The following is a 22,613-nucleotide window of genomic DNA, read 5'->3' as shown; positions in this document are numbered from 1 at the left end:
CCAGAGAAGCACCTCTTCACTCTTTCGTGTCTTCGGTTGCTCTCTTCAGTGGCTGTTTTTCCTCTTCTCCTTTCTTGACCTGTGTAGCCAATCAGGAAACAGTTTTTATACAGTTCAAACCTCAGTGACATTCTATCCACTTATTTTGATTAAAACTACTATTTAAAACATTCATTTTTGGTTTAAAACCATCAGAATCAAGTCACAGCCATGCATATATGTGGATTATGTGAAAAATTGAATCTCTTAGACTCTAAATTACCCCAAACGAGTGACTTCCAAACTGTGTTGATTTGCATAAAATTGCCATAACTAGGGTCATAACACAGATCAGCCACCTTTCCTCTTCTCTAAAATGCATGTTTTAATGTTTCCATGGGTTTTAAACCTAAAAGTATGTATTTAAAATATAGCAGGTGTCAGTGCATGCTCAAGACTCGAGTCAATTCTGGGCACAGTACAGCCCCTCCATCTCCTAGCATACATGGGCTGAATTTACATAAATCTTGGGCTTTATCCTGCTTAAGATTGTGCAATTGCTCGATCACGAGTAGAACACTGTCCTTCCAATAAAGGTTTTCCCCTCACTTTCCCTGACTTATATTTAATATTTTATTAATTTTAATTGGTAGCCATGTCTTTAAAAATGCTCTGGGAAATTCCCAGAGCCATTGGGTCTCTTCTCCATGCTGCGCATTCGCATGTGACATCGGTGACATCACTGTATACCTGAAGCGTTCCAACTACTTCCACCCATTTCCCAACCCTGAATCAGGCCTCAGGAAAGCCAGTGGCTTTTTAAATTGGTAATACCAGTCTCCTGCAGCTTCAAGATGGCCTGGAATGCTGTGGGTCGCGATGGGACCACCCCCAACATGGGGCCATCTCCCAACCCTGTCCAGAGTGGGTCCCAAGCCTGGGGATCAGGTAATTTAAAAATAAAAGTATTTTTTTTCCTCTGGTTAAACTAAGCTAAATTAATTTTGCAGATTTTTGTGTGTGATTAAATGTTATTCCCTTTGATCACGTGGACATCTGGGTCAATCAGTGGGTTGATCCAGATGTCCGTGTGACCAAATGAGAATATCATTTAAAAAAATGGGTTAGCCTACTTATCTGTAAGACCATCCAAATATACTTAACTGAATTTAATTTCAAATAATTAAAAAAATATATATATTTTTTTTTCTCATTGAACTTTAATCTTCATTTACCTCATCAGTAAGAAATCTGGGACTGAAATGTGGCACAGTTTTAATATGGGATTGAATATTAGACAAATTACACTAAACTTATGGTAAATATTGAGACATTTTTACTAGTTCTAGTCTGTACAAAGCAGAGAGCTAGAATGTTTCCCCTTATAGGTTGCTATATAAAATTTTATATATATATGTGTGTGTGTGTTTATATATGTGTGTGTATGTCTGTCTATATCTATATATATTTTTTTTTTCAAATTTTCCTTCCACTGCCAGATACATTATGAAATATTATGAAATAACAGAACCCTGTGGATAAGCTACTCAAACTATCTCAAAAGCATTAACGCTCAGGACACAAAGGCAAGAATAGCACCTTTGAAAAGGCAGCACTGAAAGTGCAGAACATGAAAACACCTCCTATTGGAAAATGTGAACAAGTAGGTCTGCTATAGATTGGCACACAAGTTACATGCTAACAGAGGGCTAGATGCACTAAACCTTAACGACCCTCTAACAACCCTTTAACGAAGGAAATTCCTAATCGTTGCATGCATTAAAGGCCTTTTTCCTACGAAGCAAGCAGCTAACGAAAACGGAATGCAAAGGAGAAACTACCATTGAAATGTGGACAATTCGGAATGCACTAACCATACCGATGATTGCAACGAATCATTTACCGTCAGAAATTTTACGTGTGCTCAGACCTGTCATTAAGGCCTGAGCTATCATCTGCTGCCCCCTGCACCATAAAAATCCAAGCCAGCATGTTTAAAAAGAAAAGTGAGATACAAACACGTGGCTCTCCACTTTCCCCTGCATCATTACAAAACAAAACATACTGCTTCTCCCTGCAGCTTAAAAATCCTGTCTCTCCCCTTCTCCAACAGCTTTGAAAATTAACACTCTCTGCTATCCCCTAAAGCCAATTTTCTCAGTACTGTAAACAAACTGCAAAGAGGTCTTTTGTTACAAAAGGGGATTTACGAGGGTCGTTCTTTTTAGAGTTATCTTCAACTGCACTCTTCTGCTAGATCAGACAGCTAAAAGTCTTGCAGGTCGGGATCCCCCCTCGCACGCCCCAGTCTGACGTAAGCTACCTACGTAGGTTTAATATGTTTATGGCTGCTCTGCGCATGCTTAAGGAGCAAATTAACGACTGGGATAATGAACGCTTGATACATTGTTCTTTTCAATATCGCACCGAACATTTCTGAGCTGTTTTTTTTGTGCATTCTTCGTTGTTTCAAATTCGTTAAGCACTTTTACGATTTAGATTTTTTAATGTTTGGTTGATGCATCTAGCCCAGAATCCCTCACTTTAGTCACACTTGCAAAACAGACATCAAACTTCACCAATTATAAAATAAAGGACCAAAAATTAGATATGAAAATCTTGAAAAGCTATAATCTCTGTAAGCAGTACAGCATGGGAGAAACAGAAATATTAATGTATTTTCCCTCTGCTTTGCAAAATACAAATATGTAAGAAGTACATATTCCTAAAACTGACATGTTTCCAATTACTTAACTGAATTTTTTTTCTTTTACAGCATGGGAGAAATAGAAATATTAATGTATTTTCCCTCTGCTTTGCAAAATACAAATATGTAAGAAGTACATATTCCTAAAACTGACATGTTTCCAATTAGTTAACTGAATTTTTTTTCTTTTTTCATCTTTATGGTTCAGGCAATTTAGATTCCTAATCATGATGGTCCTGGTCTTTCTTCACTCTCCTTTAAGTGGTCATCTCCTAAATTTTTTTTTAATCTCCAGTTTGTATTTCTTCTTTCTCATTTCCTTTCCTGCATATGTACCTCTGACTCCATTTTCCTTTTCAACTTTTTTTCTCCATTTCTCTTTTCTGTGTCTCTCCCCACTTCTAGCTAGATTTTGCCTCTCCTTTCACCCTCTCTCCACCCTTCAGTCCTCAAGTTCCCTTTTTCTCACCTTTCTACCAGTTTGCCGAATTCCACTTTGTTCTCCCATCTCAACCATTCTTCTCCTCTGTGACTCACTTTTACCCCTGCTTTCTGTTCCCCCTCTTTCAATCAATCCCTAGAACCTCATTACTTTTTTTTTTTTTTTTTTTGAATTATTTTATTTATTCATTTTATATTACATTTATGTCCAATACATAAATGGGAAAGAAAAGAGAAAATATCAATTAAAACAAACATTAAGGAAAAATATCATCTTTGTTAGTCCACATTATTGTCCACAATTGGGGGATCCAAGATCAGAAAAACAATCTCAAAGAAAATAAGAAAAACACGGAATGGTTAATCTTACAATTCATATTTTCTGAGGGAGGAAGTTTAATCGGTAATTGCAGCCGGTACAGTGGTAACTTAAAGGAAGTTGCTGCAGAGGGTTCTTCATCTGTTCTTTTAACTCCACAAACTCTTGTAATTTCCTGGGTTCAACAAATAAGTAATCAGGAAATAAAACACTTACAAGGGAATCGCTCTAGGAAGGTCCCACCTAGGGCAATGATTCTTGGCTTAAAAGCCAAGAGTTCACACCTCCTAGTCTGCAATTCCCTTGATATGTCAGGAAATATATTTATCTTTGAACCCCCAAAAACTATCAGCCATATGTCGGAAATACAATTTCAAAACATTGTTCCTATCTAAATCAAAGGCAAAAGTCACTAATAATATAACTCTATATACAGGGTATTTTAGGAAAATTTATCTTTCTCAAGTTATTTTTCCTTAATTGGTTCTCCAGAAGTTCCAATTTTTTACAAGAAACATAAATTGTCCTTAATTACCAGATTAACTGATTTTCATAGAGAAATCATTTCCGAAATCAAAGTCTTTATTTTTTTATCTTGTACTTCCACTTTGTTAGATAAGTATTGATATAATGACATATTTATTCCTAAAATATTTTGACATCTGAAGAAGAGAGTTATTCACACTCTGCAGCACTTCCCATAGTGCGTCCATTGTGACATTGTTTGGCTTCACCAGGTCCAATTTCTCCACAGAAATTGCTCCAGATATCTTCGGAGGCAGAGCTCACTTTCCGATCCCCCAGTTGGTTTATTATCCGGAGTCAATGCTGCGCCAGGACCTCCTCAGATCGCGTGAAAATCCTAACCCACTTCGGGCATTTCCACTGTCGACCTCTATAGCGAAGCGTTACTGTTTCCGGGTCTTGGAGAGGTCATGCCAACAGGAGGACTCAAAGTCACTCCCTCTCCACTGAGATTCGGCAATAAAGCCTTGCTGTTCCCCGAAGCAGGAACTGATATCCCCGACGTTATGACCCCGAATCTCTGCAAAGTAGACTGAGAAGTGGTGGGAACCCCAGCCGTGTTCAAGGAGGGTAACACCACGGCTTTGCCTTTCTTCTTCCCCATTCTCTGGGGAGCGCGCCTACTTCTTCAGGTATTCTGGTGTAAAACGAGAACTCAACTAACGTACATCCTCCCTCGATGCCATCTTGGATCCTCCAGTTTGGGACACTCTTTGTCTGGTTTCTCCTCAGAGGCCTGTCTGATATGGGTAACCCTTCAGCATAGCCCTCTGAGTCATTGAAACACGGGAGCCCCTCCACCACTTACAAGGTGGTGTCCCTTCGGAGGGGCCTAGAACCTCATTTACAACCATCTGTACTGAGCCCCCGCCTGGCCCTTGTCTATCTTCCTCTGCCTCTCATACCCTCACCAGCTCCATTTCTTGCTATCACTCATTTTCTTGGCTTCTAGCCTTTTCTTTGTTTTCTTACCCCCTACTTAGGTTCTCATTCTCCCTTTCACCTTCTCCATCTCTTCCACCTTCTTTCACTGCTTCACAGAACTATCCCAACCCTCATTCGCTCAGCTCTTTTCCAGCACCTCTATATCCTTCACAGTTTCACACCATCCGCAAGCCATCACACTTTTCTATCTCCTGTCTCAAATGCCCTATCCCATTTTACCCATTCTTGCTCATGTTTTCACTCAGTTGTTTAATCTCACTGCCATATAATTCCTGAGTTCCTGCTCCCACCAAATCCCTGAGTTTTCAACTTATTCCTGTGTTCCTGTTCTTCCTCATCCCCAGTTCCTACCTAGCCTCAATCCTGAAAGTCATTTTTAAGGGGGCGGATTCCCCCTGCAGCAATTCCACTGCACCAACCTCATTTCTAGTTGAGTTGCTGGCCTACGGGTCTGTTCATAGTGCAGGTTCTTGTTGCTTCTTCCTCTCCTACCAACCCTGGTCCATTCACAGTGGAAAGTGCTTGGCTGCTCATGTACTACTACTACTACTTATCATTTCTACAGCGCTGCTAGACATATGCAGCGCTGTACAGTAAACATGTAAGAGACCATCTCTGCTCGACAGAGCTTACAATCTAATCAAGACAAACAAATAAGACACATAAGGGATTATGGAATTATTTATGGTGGGAATGATTAAAACAGACATGGGTACTGAACAAGTGAATAGGAGTTAGGAGTTAAAAGCAGCCTCAAAGAGGTGGGCTTTTAGGCTAGATTTGAATATGGCCAGAGATGTAGCTTGGCACGTCTGTTCCAGGCATATGGTGCAGCAGGATCAAAGGAACAGAGTCTGGAGTTTGCAGTAGAGGAAAAGGGTACAGATGAGAGAGATTTACCCAATGAATGAAGTTCCCAGGGAGGAGTGTAGGGAGAGATAAGAGTGGAGAGATACTGAGGAGCTGCAGAGTGAATGTACTTGTAAGTCATTAAGAGGAGTTTGAACTGTATGCGAAAATGGATAGCCGCTGAAGTGACTTGAGGAGAGGGCTAATGTGAGCATAGTTACACTGGCGGAATATAAGTCGTGCAGCAGAATTTTGAGCAGATTGAAGGGGGGAGAGGTAGCTTAGTGGAGGACGTGGGAGAAGCAAGTTGCAGTAATCTTAAGCATGAGGTGATGAGAGTGATGATATGAGTTTTGGTAGTGTGCTCAGAAAGGAAGGGAAGAATTTTGGTGATAAAGAAATGACAGGTTTTAGCAGTCTGTTTGTCGGATATGTGCAGAGAAAAAGAGAGGAGTCAAAGATATCCCGAAGGTTATGAACATCTGAGATAGAACAGTGCTTCAGAATCATTAATTTGGTTTTGGGGACTCAACCCCTGCTAGCACAAAATACTACTACTACTTATCATTTCTAAATCGCTACTAGACGTACGCAGCGCTGTACACTTGAACATGAAGAGACAGTCCCTGCTCGACAGAGCTTACAATCTAATTAGGACAGAAGGACAGAACAAACAAGAGATAAGGGAATATTAAAGTGAGGATGATAAAATAAGGGTTCTGAACAAAGTGAATGAGGGTTAGGAGTTAAAAGCAACATGAAAAAGGTGGGCTTTTAGCTTAGATTTGAAGACGGCCAGAGATGGAGCTTGACGTACCGGCTCAGGAAGTCTATTCCAGGCATATGGTGCAGCAAGATAAAAGGAACGGAGTCTGGAGTTAGCAGTGGAGGAGGAGGGTGCAGATAAGAGAGATTTACCCAGTGAACGGAGCTCCTGGGGAGGAATGTTAGGGAGAGATGAGATGGTTAGGGTGGTGGATTTTGGTCCTGGGGAACTGAGTTCGATTCCCGGCACAGGCAGCTCCTTGTGACTCTGGGCAAGTCACTTAACCCTCCATTGCCTGCCGCATTGAGCCTGCCATGAGTGGGAAAGCGTGGGGTACAAATGTAACAAAAAAAAAAAATTGGAGAGGTACTGAGGAGTTGCAGAGTGAATGCACTTATAGGTCAATAAGAGGAGTTTGAACTGTATGCGGAAACGGATAGGGAGCCAGTGAAGTGACTTGAGGAGAGGGCTAATAATGAGCATAACGACACTGGTGGAATATTAGTCGTGCAGCAGAATTTTGAACAGATTGAAGAGGAGAGAGATGGCTAAGTGGGAGACCTGTGAGAAGCAGGTTGCAATAGTCTAAGCGAGAGGTGATAAGAGTGTGGATGAGGGTTCTGGTAGTGTGCTCAGAAAGGGAAGGGCAAATTTTGCTGATATTATAGAGAAAGAAACGACAGGTTTTAGCAGTCTGCTGAATATGTGCAGAGAAGGAAAGGGAGGAGTTGAAGATGACCCAAGGTTACGAGCTGATGAGACAGGAAGGATGAGAGTGTTATCCACAGAAATAGAGAATGGGGGAGGAGGAGAGGTTGGTTTAGGGGGAAAGATGAGAAGCTCAGTCTTGGTCATGTTTAGTTTCAAATGGCACTGAGACATCCAGGCAGCAGTGTCAGACAGGCAGGCTGATACTTTGGCCTGGATTCCCGCTGAGATTTCTGGTGTGGAGAGGTAGATCTGGGAGTCATCAGCATAAAGATGATACTGAAAACCATGGGATGAGATCAGAGTACCAAGGGAAGAAGTATAGATGGAGAAAAGAAGAGGTCCCAGGACGGATCCCTGAGGTACACCAACTGACAGTGGGATAGAAGTAGAGGAGGATCCACTAGAGTATATTCTAAAGGTACGCTAGGAGAGATAAGAAGAAAACCAGGAAAGAACAGAGCCCTGAATGCCTCATTGTGGACCTTTGCCATACAGTATGATGAGTGACTTCATGTAATAATGTCTAGTCAGTAGTCTGCGTAATTGAGCATGATAATATCTTAAAATCATTGTATCTTTGAAATGTTTACTGACCTGATCCTCCAATGCTTCTTGAATTAATAGTCAGTAGTCTGCGTAATTCAGCATGATAATATCTTAAAGTCATTGTATCATTGAACTGTTTGATAACTGAATCTTCTAATGATCTAAATGCTTCCTATGCATCCTATAACATCACAACATTGCTTGCATAGCTGAGCACTAACACACACACCCCTGCTACACTACCCAAACTAACACTAACATGAATACTAGCAAACTACTCCTAATTATCTACTGTCTCTCCCTAATCCACCACGCACTCACATCCCCTCTCACGGACAACAATATCCCCACAACACATAAACCATTCTCACAACTCATACACAATACGCCTACCCAAGAAATCAAAAAATGGCACGGAAAACCTACTACCCATGGACACTATCAACAGAAAGGAAAGAAAGGACTTAAACTCAAATACCAAGAAGACAGACAACTGATAGAAATCATCACAACCTCAAACCCAACTGAACTACACCGACTAATACAAATAGGCTACATCAACGCCAGATCTGTAGTTAACAAAACCACGATAACTGACTGGATCACAGCCGACCATCTTGATTTCCTACTTTTTAGCAAAACCTGGATCCATGACTCCAAAGATCCCATAATCTTAGAGCTTTGCCCTCCAGGGTACAAAATTACCCACTGGTAAAAGAGGAGGAGGAGGCATAGCTATAATCTATAAATCTCAATTCACAATCACAACAACAGCAGAATCCATTCTTCCCCAACTTGAAATAGCCTCAGTCAGAATCAACCACCCAACCCTATGTGACCACCTAAACCTAATCCTGTTTTACAGACCTCCAGGCAATTGGCAAGACTCCCAAACACATTTTATGGATTTCATATCGAACACTTGTGTCTCCACCCAAAACCTTCTCATAGCAGGCGACATCAACCTTCACCTGGAGGATATTAACCTAAGTAACGTATGCAAATGCAAGGACTTCCTCCAATTATGGGAACTCTACTGGCAACCCACCCACAACAAAGGACACACACTAGATATCATTACCCACAAATTCTCATCAGAACCAAATCTTACACTAATAGATACAAAATGGACTGCTAAGCCATGGTCCGATCACTACAGAGCAATTCTCTCCCTTCACTGGCGAACAAAAAATGCACAACAAAAACAAGAACAACAAGCCTATACCACGAGAGGCAAAATAGACCTGCTAACATTCTGGCAACAATTCTACATCGACGAATGGACAACACCTACAGATTCACCCCCAATTTCTTCAAGAAAGGGACAACAGATGCAGATCCGTACTAGACAAACCAGAACATCACATAGAAAAAACTCGATACCATGGTTCAACGAAGAACTGAAAGAACTAAAAGCACAAGTCAGAAGATTAGAAAGAGCATGGAGCAAGAAAAAAGACGAATCCACACTCCAAGACTGGAAACAACTACAAAGAAAATACAAATACACCATTAGACAAACTAAAAGAACATATTATAAAACCAAAATAGGACCAAACTACAAGGATACACACAAACTCTTCTTACTCGTAAACAAACTACTAAATACTACACCAGCTACTTCTAACAACATAGACACTACTACTACTATTACTACTATTTAGCATTTGCAACCAATCTTGCGAATTACTTTAAGGAAAAAATTATAAAGTTACGGCTCATGATACCTACCAACATAACTGATTACACAAACCTCCTTGAGTGTCTTGACCCAATACCTGGGGAATACCCAGTAGACCGATCATGAACCAACTTGACACGCTCTCGTTCGATGACATTTCATAAGCGCTCGGAAGATACGCCAAGTTGCAATGCAAATTAGACATCTGCCATACTAGCCTTGTTAGATCTGCCCCTAAACAATTCAAAACAGACCTCACGAAACACTTAAACTACAGGCTACAAAATGGCCTCTTCCCCACTGATAAAGGAAACATCTTACTTACTCCCCTATCTAAAGATGCTAAGAAAAGCACAATGGACCTAACCAACTATCGCCCAGTAGCATCTATTCCGCTCATAACCAGACTCATGGAGGGCATAGTGACTAAACAACTCACTGAATACCTAAACAAACACTCAATTCGTCACGAAGTTCAATCAGGATTTCGGTGGAATCACAGCACTGAAACTGTTCTAGTGTCTGTAATGAACTCATTTAAACAAGCAGTTGCAACTGGCAACAACATATTCCTCCAACAATTCGACATGTCTAGTGCCTTCGACATGGTCAATCATGAAATACTATTACATATACTAGAATACTTTGGACTAGGAGGTACAGTTCTCAACTGGTTCAGAGGATTCCTGACCACAAGATCATACCAAGTAACAACGAACGCAGACATAATGGACACCTGAATGCGGAGTCCCCCCAAGGATCCCCCCTCTCACCAACCCTCTTCAACCTAATGATGATACCCTTAGCCAAACTACTAGCCAATCAAAACCTCAACCCTTACATATATGCAGATGATGTTACGATTTATATCCCGTTTAAACATGATCTAAATGAAGTCACCAACGAGATCAACCAAAGCCTCCAAATCATGCACACCTGGGCGGATGCATTCTAGTTAAAACTCAATGCAGAAAAAACACAATGTCTTGTACTCGCCTCACAACATAACACAAGCAACTTCACCACCATACCCACACCAAACTGCTCTCTTCCTGTCTCAAATAATCTGAAAATTCTTGGAGTTACCATTGATCGAAACCTCACACTCGATACCCATGTGAAGAATACAATGAAAAAAATGTTCCACGCCATGTGGAAACTCAAGAGTAAAACCTTTCTTCCCAAGATACATCTTCCGTACCCTGGTACAGTCAGTGGTACTAAGTCACCTGGACTACTGCAACGCACTGTACGCTGGCTGCAAAGAACAAACTATCAAGAAACTCCAAACAGCCCAGAATATCGCCGCCAGACTCATATTTGGAAAAACTAAATATGAAAGTGCAAAACCCCTAAGAGAGAAACATCACTGGCTCCCACTTAAAGAACGCATCGCGTTCAAGATCTGCACAATTGTACACAAAATCATCCACGCAGACGCCCCGACCTGCATGCTAAACCTCGTGGACCTGCCTCCCAGAAATTCCAAAAGATCATCCCGCAAATTTCTTAATCTACACTTCCCCAGCTAAAGGACTAAAATACAAGCTGATACATGCGGCTACCTTCTCTTGCATGAGCACGCAGTTGTGGAATGCATTACCTACTGCCTTGAAAACAATCAACGAAATATCTAACTTTCGTAAATCTCTGAAGACGTATCTCTTCAACAAGGCCTACAAAGAAAACCCATAGCCTTAACTTGATCACCTCGCCAATCCACCCCAGTTATGAAAGTCTTCCTTCTATACTTATCGGCCTAAATCGTTTCCTTTTTCCCTCCTTAATCTTTATGCATCACTAATTGTATCTGATATCCTGGAATGACGGCGCCATAACAGGACTCTGTAAGCCACATTGAGCTTGCAAATAGGTGGGAAAATGTGGGATACAAATGCAATAAATAAATAAATGAGACCCTTATCTGTCTTTAGAGGTCCCAGTATGATGGTTAGGGAGGGGAAAGTGAAAAGGGAAGGAAATGAAGTTGAGTCAAAGTGAGGTTTTTTTTTTTTTGTTACATTTGTACCCCACGCTTTTCCACTCATGGCAGGCTCAATGCGGTGGGCAGTGGAGGGTTAAGTGACTTGCCCAGAGTCACAAGGAGCTGCCTGTGCCGGGAATCGAACTCAGTTCCTCAGGACCAAAGTCCACCACCCTAACCACTAGGCCACTACGATTTCTCCTTTCACACATATTTTGTGCACATGCCACCCAGCCACTCACTCCCCTACCCAGTTCAAACAGCCCCCTCTCAATGCCTACCCTATCTGCATTTATGTGTACCCCCTTCCTGTCGCAATCGCTTACACACTTACATCCCACCAACCCCATTCACTTGGTAAAATGTGTGTTTGTGCATTGCTTAGAGCATTCACTTCTCTAATGCTTTCATGGCTTGGGAATGAATCATTCACTGTAACAGATTCAGGGAGAATGCGCAGTCATCTAGCTTGCAGAGTTCCGACATCTGCAGGGATGAGGAGACTAATGCATGAACGCTCCTAGATCCTAAATGAACAGCTATGATTAATTCTTCTTTTAATATATTCCTCCTGGAGCAGCTTGTCTAAAGAAGAGAAACAAAGATGATTCCTTATGTACAAGTGAGGAAGTAAGAATTATATTAGAATCAGAGTTAGAAAGTGATTATATGGGGAAAAATTACTAGCTATTGCATGTTTGAGCCTGGATTTTGGCAAGGATCCAGCAGTAGGATTAAAGTTTTGTTTATACAAGCTTTTCATACTTAATAGCTTGTATGCTAGTGTTACTAACTAAGCAAGTTACAACACTTGCTTTCAATCAAGAAAGTAATATCAAAAGAGTAGTTCTCCGCACACACCCCACGTGCCTTCCTAAGGTGGTGTGTTTGTTCCATCTTAGTCAGTTGTTGTGCCAACATTCTTCCCAAAACCTCATGCCCACCATGGTGAAAGGGCACTGCACACCTTGGATTGCAGGCATGCCTTAGCCTTCTATCTAGAACGAACTGAAGCCCATAGGCGGTCCACCCAGCTTTTTGTTTCCAAACAGGATGGGAGTAGCCATCAGTAATCACACTTTATCCAGTTGGCTAGTAGATTGCATTTTTCACTTATGCCTAGTCTAGGCTGACTTGTGGAGGGTCATGTCATGGTTTACAATGTTAGAGCCATGGCTGCATCAGTCACCCACCTGAGGTCAGCCTCTATTGAGGAGATTTGCAAGGCTGCAGCATGGTCCTCAATCCACACATTCAGATCTCACTACTGCCTTCAGAATACCTGATGTGACTGCCGCAGAATCTGTTTGGAGTCTAGAATCCAACTCCATCCTTCTAGGCCTGTTAATTCAATTCCAGGCTGCACCTTCACAACCAGTTGTATATAGTTTCAGGTTGATTGATTTCTTAGGCTTTGCCATTGCGTGTCTCTATTGTCCTACCATTGTTGTTTTTGGTGAGCCTGGTAGCTAGTGATTTCCAGTTGTGAGAATGATATGGCTTGCTTGTCTTTGGAGAAAGTGAAATTACTTACCTGTAGCAGGTGTTCTCCAAGGACAGCAGGCCAGTTATTCTCATGAACTCTTCATCCTCCCCTTGGGGTTGTTTTCTCTAGCTATGTTGTTAGACTGCTGGTCCCTCACTCGCTCATTGGGCGGGAAGGCACCTGCCCATGCACAGTGGGATGCTACCAATGGCCTGTTAAAGAGACAGTATGCTTGGAAGTGGCCGCACCGGGCTCTGTCAGATGACATCGCCCATTTGTGAGGATAATTTGCCTGCCGTCCTTGGAGAGAATACCTGTTACAGGTAAGTAACTTCACTTATTATGAATGTATGTTCAAGTTTTCATTATGATCTTGTTTGTTAAAATGTCTTCACTGAATAGGAAGAAGCACCCATTAGGGCATCATAATGTTGAAACATATGGTTAAGCAACAGATTCAGAATTCTATTTCTACTAATCTAGTCACTGATGATTTATCTTAGAGAGAAAAAGGTCATGTATCCAAACATTTCTATCACTGCTGGGCAAATGCTGCCACCACAGGTCTAACCAGAGATTCTGTTCAATGATATTCAATCTGTGTTTTATGACCCTCAAGACAGATGCAGCTCAGTCCAAAGGGTGATTTCTAGATGCTCATGTTATAATGCTGGCACCAGTAATGCTTTCTTTAATTGCTACTTTTTCATGGAAATATAGAATGTAGAACCCAGGGGACTGCAGGAAGTTCTTGGATTTTCTGTGCTGCTGCTCTTGAGTCTCCTGTTCTGTTGGTCTCTAGGAGTGAAATAAGATCATAAGTGCTTCATGCTCTCCCCAGTAGTAGTGGCAGAATAATGACAATGAAGTGAGGACAAGAAGAAGAGAGAGGAAAGGAGGAAGAAAGGGCCTCCTGTTGCTGCTAGGCAAGCACTCTATCCATCACCACCTGATCCCCATTAATAGGAAGCGGCCAGTGTCTGATTGCTGCTGGTATCATTGAGCATATGCAAACGTATAGATCCCTTGCCAGGAGACTCCCATATTGGAGAGGAATGACACACTGCTGCAGGTGCTGACCAAACTCCTGGAAGATTGAGGGCCCAATGTACAAAGACACCTGTTAAATACAGGTGCTGCTGGAAAATTTAGCGAGTCGCAAATAGCAACCAGTGCACAAAGGGGATCTCATGCAAATGAGATGCATGGATCCCCCTTTGTGCATCAGTTGCTGTTTGCGACTTGAAACTGTCAAATCTAGTTTTTTGAGTTGTGCGGGGGGTGGGTGGGGGGCTCGAAAGGGGGTCCTTTCTCTCTCAAGCCCCCCGTGCACAACTAAAAAAAAAAATTCCTTGGTGATCTAGTGAGTGCCTCCCAACCACCCCATCCAAAGTTCTTTTAAAAATTCCCTGGTGGTCCAGTTGACCCCCCCCCCCCCCCCAAAGCAAAAGAACCCTGGGGTCCAGTGGACCACTCCAGACACCCCTTCCCACTGTAGCTGTCGCTCACTGGTTGTGTAGTGACCCCACCACACCCACATGTACTTCCTAGGATGCACTGAGCGGGGGCTGGGCACCACCATTTTGATATGGCCACGCCTGGAGTGAGAAAGTGTTTCTCTTGCCTTCTAGTGCATTTGAGATACAGAGGGGGGGAAGGGGGGGTCACTAGACCACCAAGGAGTGATGTTTACAGTGAGGTTTGGGGGGGGGGGGTCGGGAAGCGGTCAACTGGACCACCAGGGATTTTCAGTTTGGAGGAACACCGGGGGGGGGGGGGGGGTGGACAGAAAGGGGGAGAGGTAGAGAACACAAGCAGGCAGCTCCAGAGCAGCCATAAAATCTAGCTTGTTAAAACTAGGTGCTGTGGAATTGTACACAGCACGGAAGGCCCCATTGTAATACTGTTATTGGAAATGTTACAGTTCCAAAATGATGATTAAGAATAGAGGGGATCGCTCAGCATGTGGTCGCAACATGTGCTGTATTTCTAAGTTTTAAGATATATTTTGATTCTATTCTGTTTTATTATTCCCCAATTACCTATAAGGTAATAAGATAAGCATATGTAAGGAAAAGGGGAAGTAAATACACTAAATTTGAATTAATTACATTAACCTGCATTGTACGTTTAGGAACATTTGGAGCTTGCACATATGAGGACATGTGCTTTTCCCAATATAAAGGCCAGATAGTTAACTTTAAAAAGAAAATGTTTATTTCTAATACAGGCAAGGTAACAAGTTTACAATAGAGAGGCAATTTTAGAGAGGATCTTTTACCAATGGAAGTATGCTACAAAATAACAGGTTTGATTGTAAATGAAGCTGGATAACTCACATTGATGGAGGCTGCTATGGAGAGTGATGCAGGAGATCCTTGCTGGAACAGGAAGTTTCTTTGTAGATTTGCTGTCTGATGAGCTTGAAGCCGTTTCTTTCAGGTGGATGTGATGTCCAGCTTGAGAAGTCAGGATTCCAGAAGATTCTAGCTTGCTTTTAGATTTAATCACTTCAGGGCAGCAGCGACTAGGACAGGAGCATCAGGAACAGCCAGGAAGAGCTACCTTTCTAAAGAAAGAGCCCCTGCTTTTAAAGTGTCTGAACTGGGCCTTTATCTACCAGGCTATTTTTAGACTCGCGTCAGGTGGTTGCCCTTGGTCCAATTAGAAAGCTCCTGGGTGGCTGAATTCTGGGCATCTAGTTTTGAGATGGAGCATGGTAACAGGTCACATGTTCAATGACATCATAAGACTTCCTGCCTGGACATTTGCTAGTCCATTGTCTGAGAGTGATTGAGCTTAGATGGGCTTAGTCTTTGTCTGAAAATAGGTGGAGGTATAGTCTTTTGTTAGGTGCTGCTATTTTTGGAGAGGTGTTGATGGCCTTAGGTGTTCATCCAGCTTCTCAGTAGTTTTCCAGAGGAGAGGGGGGAAGTAAAGTCTTTGCAGCTGTATATTTTATATGATTTGGATCTGATCCAGCAAAACCAATAACTCTGAGAATTAAACTTATATCATGCTACAATACTAATGAGCTGTTTGTAATACATTTGCATAGGATTCTCAGTGGTTGCTAACGACACATGTTAGAGCCACGGGAAACCCCTTTTTGCATTTCTCGCTAAATAATGCTTGTTTAGATTGGCTGCCACCAGTCTAAAGCAAATGTTAACAGCACAGTAAACTTTGTGCATTGGGCCCTAAGGTTGTTAAAATGCTGGAACTGCAGTACTTTTGCCCTCTATTATCCTTGCATAGGAACCTCTGTTTGTCTGTGCCCCTTATCACATTGTGTGGCACAAGGAAGGCTGCATGAGTTTGCATCCTGTTGTAACAGAAATCAGTTTTCCTTTATCCAGCTTGACCAGTACAAATCAATAGGTTATGTATCCCTACCAGTAGACAGAGATAGTGAACTTGAACTTTTCCAATGATATCACTGGCATAAAGTGTTGCAGCCTGAAACTTGTCAGTGTTTCTTTGCCTCCAAGTAATGGTGCACGTTGAACTGGTGCAGTAGGAGTTTTCAGTACAGGCCTAACTCCCAGGGCATTGTCCACAGCCTGTGTGGCCCAGTGGTAGTCCCTTGTCTCATGTTGACTTCCAGAGATCCATCCACAGACTTTTCCCTTGTAAAGTCCAAAGGTGTCCCTCCTTCCATTGCTCTGCACATTAGCATACAGGTTTTTTCTAAGTGTGGCTGGCTGACAAGCATAGGTTCCATGACACCACTTCCAGTGGGAATGAGTACACTATGTTTGTATTCCCCCTCACCCATCCCCAGTCCTAGTCTAACGGGTCTCTGTGCAATAGTTCTTTCAGTATGACACAGTGCTATTCATCTAAGTTTCCTTTTCATCCTGCTGTACCAGTCTCCTTACCAGCAGATGGAGGTAGAGAAGCTGAAGTCCTTCCAGGTCAGTTATATTATTGATATAAAGGCTAGTGCAGCCAGGATGAGCAGGTGGTGCAGGATTTGTTCAGGTAGACCAGACTCCCTAGAGCACAGTACATGGCCTGTGTCCCTTAAGCCAGAATCGTTTGGCTGGAACAGCTCCTAGGGTTCAGGCCACAGTCTTTGCCCCATTGGAGTTTAGAGGGATCTGACACTCTACAGTTCCAAGCCTTAGCCCATGAGCTCTCATGCGAGGCTTGCTGGCAGTGGTCCTCAGTGGGTGTCTGCCAGTAAGAGGATGAGACGTTCCTGTCCCCACCAAGTGCAACCCAACAGAATTAAAGAGTAAACTTTTTTCTTTTTAAATTTCCCTTGCTGCTTGACTGGGGGAATACAATTGGTTAAAAAGCAAAAAAAACATAATGGAAGACAGTTTTTGGAGGTGCACCTTGTACCGGCAGGGTTGAGCAGTTCAGGCCTCTGGAATTCCTTTCACTGCTAGGATGATTCCGTGGGAAGCACAGGCCTTGGGGTGGGGATGGGGGCAGCTGATTGTTTCCACAGTTGCAGCATTTCACGCCATGCTGAGAGGGAGGCGATGTGGGAGCTGTTGAGTAAGCAGTGTTGCTGACTCCTACCATCCTGTATGCAGTGGGGCAGCAAATGTTTTGACCCTAATTGGACCTGGGGAAATCCCTGGGATGGAATGATGCTCTCTGGATCCTTCTCCAGTCTAGCAGTGTTTGCTGTGGTGCTCCTGGCTTTGGAATGAGCAACATGCATTTTGCATCTGGCTTGCCAAAGGTCTGTGTGGTCAGAGGAGCATTTGGGGCTAGTGGACCACTCCCCCCCTCAATTGAAGAGTGCAGCATTACAGGGAGCCAGTGGATCTTGGAGCTCTTTTTAGGCCATTACAGAGTGCATCTGTCAGTCCTTATCTAGGTATCATTCTCCTAACCCAGGAACCCCTTATATTTATTTTTGTTACATTTGTATCCCGCGCTTTCCCACTCATGGCAGGCTCACTGCGGCTTACATGGGGCAATGGAGGGTTGACTTGCCCAGAGTCACAAGGAGCTGCCTGTGCCTAAAGTGGGAATCGAACTCAGTTCCTCAGTTCCCCAGGACTAAAGTCCACCACCCTAACCCCTAGGCCACTTATATACTGAGGCACCCCTGAATCTGGGTCCAAGGCCCTCTGGGGCCTCAGCCCATGGGTGGCGTAAGTGCCCTAAATGCATGAGTGTGGGTTTGGATGTGGAGTGGGCCCTAATCCTGCCTATGTCCCATCAAGAGGAGGCAGAAAAGGAATGAGGAAGAGGAGTTTGAAGGTATAGGGGACTTCTCGCTAGATGAGAAGGATGTCTCCCAGTGGTCTGGTTGTTCAGAAAAGAGGAATGTAGCCATCTGATTCAGTGACTTCCTCCTTACTCATTTCTGCAATGACCCAGGCAGAGACTGCAAATGAGAACTTCATCCTAGATAGGCTTCAGAAGCTCCCGAAGGCCTTTTCTCTTCATAGGACTCTGTCATAGATGATTCTGGCTGAATGGGAGGCACCAGAGGGCATTCTCCCAAGGATGAAGCACTTGGCAAGCTGTATCCTCTGCCTTGTAAGCAGTTGGACAGATTGCTCTGTCTCCCAAGGTAGTGACCCAAGATTACCATTATTCCATTAAGGGGGGGGGGGGGCTATACTCTGAAAGATGACCACAGTAGAAAGGTGGAGCTGCTCCTCAAGCAGACCCATGACTAGTGAATGTTCTCTGTGTTCTGATATACGTCTGCTTACGTTCAGTGGCAGTTGCTCATAAGTTGCTGTGCGTCCAGCATTGGTCAGCTGATGTGGCCTCTAAGGCACACTTAAGCAAGCTGATATTTAAGGGCAAGAAGTTGTTTGATGAGAATTTGGAGAAACTTGTGAAGGACTTGAGGGAGGCCAGGCCTCAGTGGCTTATTGAAAATAGGTGTGGTTGGCATTCCATGCCTTATTCAGATTCCCTTATGTTGAGTCTTTCCTATGTGGGTTATTGCAGGTTCCTGTGATTCTGTGCTTGCGTAGTTTGCATAATTGTATGCTGCAGAGGTCCAGATAGATTGAATCTACTGCCTGCCCACTTTCTCCCCCCCCCCCCCCCCCCATGTACTTCGATTTCTTAGCTCAAGATTTTTCACCTTGTGTGAAATCATAGTTAATGATTATCTAACTCATGCATGCTCATCTAACTAAACTGAACTATGCTTATTATTTTATCCACCCCTGATAAGCTAACATATCTGTAGTTTCCCAGTTTTGTTCTCACCTTTGTGTAGCAGCACTGCATTTGCTCTGCTCTAGTCTCTTCGGCCCTCTCTTGTTTCAAGTAATAAGTTTAGCTCCTTCAGTATCCTCTGATGTAACTCATTTTCTGTCTACAAGCAGGATTGGACCAGGCTATCTATACCCTGATCATATGTGCAGAAATCCTCAACCCAGCGGCTGTTCTCGCATGGACCAAGCACATACCTATTACTTCTCCATTTCCTGTGCAAAGCATGATGCTGTTACTCTCTCTCTCTAATGCAGCATCTTGGCACAGAAGATTTCCAAGTCCAAGCTTCCATTAAGATGCAGATATCTTAGATTCCTGTTTAGATTACAATAGCAGATCAGCGTCTATCTTCAGTATCATTGCCTGAATCAGAACAACTATTCTCCTTACAGATTTTGTAAAGGTTATTACAAGTGCCCCAACCTTCACAGTCTGTTGATCAGAAAGACATGGTTGCTTAAACTGTCTTAAAAAAACAAAACAACCAACCAACCAAACAAACAAAACTTGATCCTAAATATAGAGTGCAGTCTATGCGTGGCTTCAACAAAATACAACTATCACATAGATATTAGTAGTTGTCAGCCATGAAGAAAGCAAAGTGCACGGACCAAGCAAATATCCCACCAGGCAACGACAAAAGGCTTCATAATCACTTGTGGGAGAAAAAGGTATTGCAACAGTCTCTTCTTTCTTCATAAATAGCTTTTCATCAGCTGCAGAGTCCCAAAAAGTAGCAAGATCCCATACTAGGTAATCTCGGGGATAAGTAGTGTCTTGATCTTCCTTAAGTTTATGTACTTTTCCATAGAAATTTGTCCAAACCTTTTTTTTTTTTTTTTTTTTAATCTGGCTACATTAACTGCTTTCACCACTTGCTCTGGTTATGATTTAAGGAGCTTAGTTATCACTGAGTGAGAAATGTGCTACTGTGTAACTCTGTGGAGCGTCCCCTAGTTTCTTACTTTCTGAAAGAGTAAGCAATTGATTCCACTGCATTCCAGATTTTACAGACCGCTACCATATCTTTACTCCTGCCAGAATTCTGCGCAGAATTCCACATGTTTGCGCAGGATCTGTTCTCTTTGGTCGTGCCGCTGACCCCAACCCTTGGTCCTGCCATGCCCGCCTCCAAGCCTTTTTACCACAGTCCCCTTCCCAAGCCTACCTGGTATGCCCTGGTGGTCTAGAGGCCTCATCGGGGCAGGAAAGAACCCCACTCTTTTCTGCCTGCTGCCACTGCATTGGGTTGGTGCCACTGGTTTTTCAAAATGGCCGCTGAGTCTTCATCTCATGAGACTGATGCAGGAAGTCTCGGCGGTACTGCCCAGAGCAAGCAGCAGTGGGCAGGAAAGAGTGGGGTTCTTTCCTGCCCCAAAGAGATACTTCCATGTAGCTCCTCCTGCTCCTGCCTCAAGGGGGAGTGCAAGAGCAGCTGAAAAAAAAAAACGTAAACTTGATTTGAGGAAGCTGTTTAAAAAAAAAAAAAAAAGAAAAGTGGCTGCTGTGGGGGAAGTGAGCCGTAAAAAAAAAGTGGATGCTATATTTGGGAGGGGGGGGGGGGGGGTTGTAAAAGTAGCTGCTATGAGGGGGAGTCGGCCGTAAATAAAAAAAAAAGTAGCTGCTGTGGGGGAAAATAAAGGGTGGATGCTGTGGATTGGAGGGAGCTGTGGAAAAGAAAAAGTGGTTGCTGTGGGGGAGGGGAGAGAGGGCTTTAAAAAGGTGCATGCAGTGGAACGGTTGTAAAAAAAAAGTGTGGTGGAGGAAGGGCTGTAAAAAAATGGTAGATGCTGTGTGTGGGTGGATGGATGTAGGGAAGGGGGCTGTAAAGGTAGATGCTGTGTATGGGTGCAGGAAGGGGGCTGGAAAAATATATGGATGGTATCTGTATAGGGAGGAGAGCTGTAATATTGGTTAAATAATGACTAATAAACTTGCAGAATTTGCAAATTTTGTGCACAGTATTTTGCAGAATTTGCAAATTTTGTGTGCAGAATTTTGATTTTTTTTTGGGCGCAGAATTCTGGCAGAAATAATATCTCCCCTCAGCTGTCTCTCCTAACCTCTTTAGTCTTTCCTTATATAAGAGTCATTCCATTCCCTTAATCATTTTGGTTGCTCTTTTTTGTATCTTTTTCAATTGCACTTTATCTTTTTTGAGAGAGTGACCAGAATTGCCATAATATTCAAGGTGTGGTTTCACCATAGAATGATACAGAGTCTTTATTATATTATTTTATTCTCTATTCCTTTCCTAACATTTTCTTTTGCTTTTTTTTCTGGCAACTGCTGCACACTAAGCAGAAGATTATCTAAGATGACATCTAATTTCTTTTCCTCGGTGGTGACTCTTAATGTGAACCTAGCATCCAGTACTAGGTTACTCTTCCCATTGTTCATCATTTTGTATTTTATTCACATTAAGGGCCTTGCTTACTATGGTGCGCTAGCATTTTTAGCATGTGCTAAATGCTAGAGACACCCATATATTCCTATGGATGTCTCTAGCATTAGCATGCATTAAAAACGTTAGCGGGCCTTTAGCGCAGCTTAGTAAACAGGGCCCTAAATCTCATCTGCTATTTGGGTGCTTAGTCTTCCAGCCTTACAAAGTCCTCCTGTAATTTCAAGCAATCTGCATGCAGTTGAACAACTTTGAGTAGTTTATGTTGTCTACAATATTTTTTAAATATCTGTAATCTTTATTCAACCATCAACAGTTTTAGAATCCAAATCTCAGCAAAATAGGTACAAATGAATTTAGATATATATCTTAAAAAAAAAAAAAAGAAACATAATTTCAGCGTACCCGAAAAGCCCACCACCTGCTCTCCCCTCTCCCCAACCCACCCAGTTCTACCCAACTCCTATATACCCAATATAAAAACCAAAGAGCAACACAGATACAGGACTATCAAGTACTAAAGAGATCTATGGCTAGAGAAACCAGAGCCCACAATCTTATGTCTACGTAGCGCCCCATAGATCGATATCCAGTCCCCCATAGTAAATGCGACATCTAATCACCATGTGCGAGCCAAAGCGATCTTGGCTACCAACAGTAACGTCGACACCAGTTTTTCAAGATCAGTGTGCAGTGGATTTTCCTCAAACATCCCAAGCAGATAAATTTCTGGGGTCAGCTTCCAAGGTTCAGCAAGCCAGACACCCAGATATTCCCATATAGTAGACCAGTATAGCTGAACCTTAGGACAGAACCACCACATATGTTCAAAATCCCCCCACAGTCTGAAGCGCCTCTAGCAAAGGCGCTTCTGCTGCTGCTCAGGAGAGACCCTTGCCTGCATAGTAGGTGTGCAATATAACCTGTGTACCAGTTGATATTGGAGCTACTTATAGGCTGCTACAGAAGAACATTTATTACATGCACATGGACTGTTCCCCAGTATTTGTCTCCCTTAGGCTCCCCAAACCATACTTCCCAGGCCTCTACATGATCTCGTTTA

At 42.8% G+C, this 22,613-nt stretch overlaps 1 protein-coding gene across 8 annotated transcripts in view; it reads left to right on the top strand.

Annotated features, from left to right (window-relative positions):
- Positions 1-22,613, top strand: part of FAM49B (family with sequence similarity 49 member B) — a 494,888-nt gene that overhangs the window by 311,042 nt on the left and 161,233 nt on the right. The window lies entirely within an intron of this gene.

Source organism: Microcaecilia unicolor, chromosome 1 (assembly GCF_901765095.1).
Source record: "Microcaecilia unicolor chromosome 1, aMicUni1.1, whole genome shotgun sequence".
NCBI classification, from domain to species: domain Eukaryota; kingdom Metazoa; phylum Chordata; class Amphibia; order Gymnophiona; family Siphonopidae; genus Microcaecilia; species Microcaecilia unicolor.
This window is presented reverse-complemented; position numbering and strand designations above follow the sequence as displayed.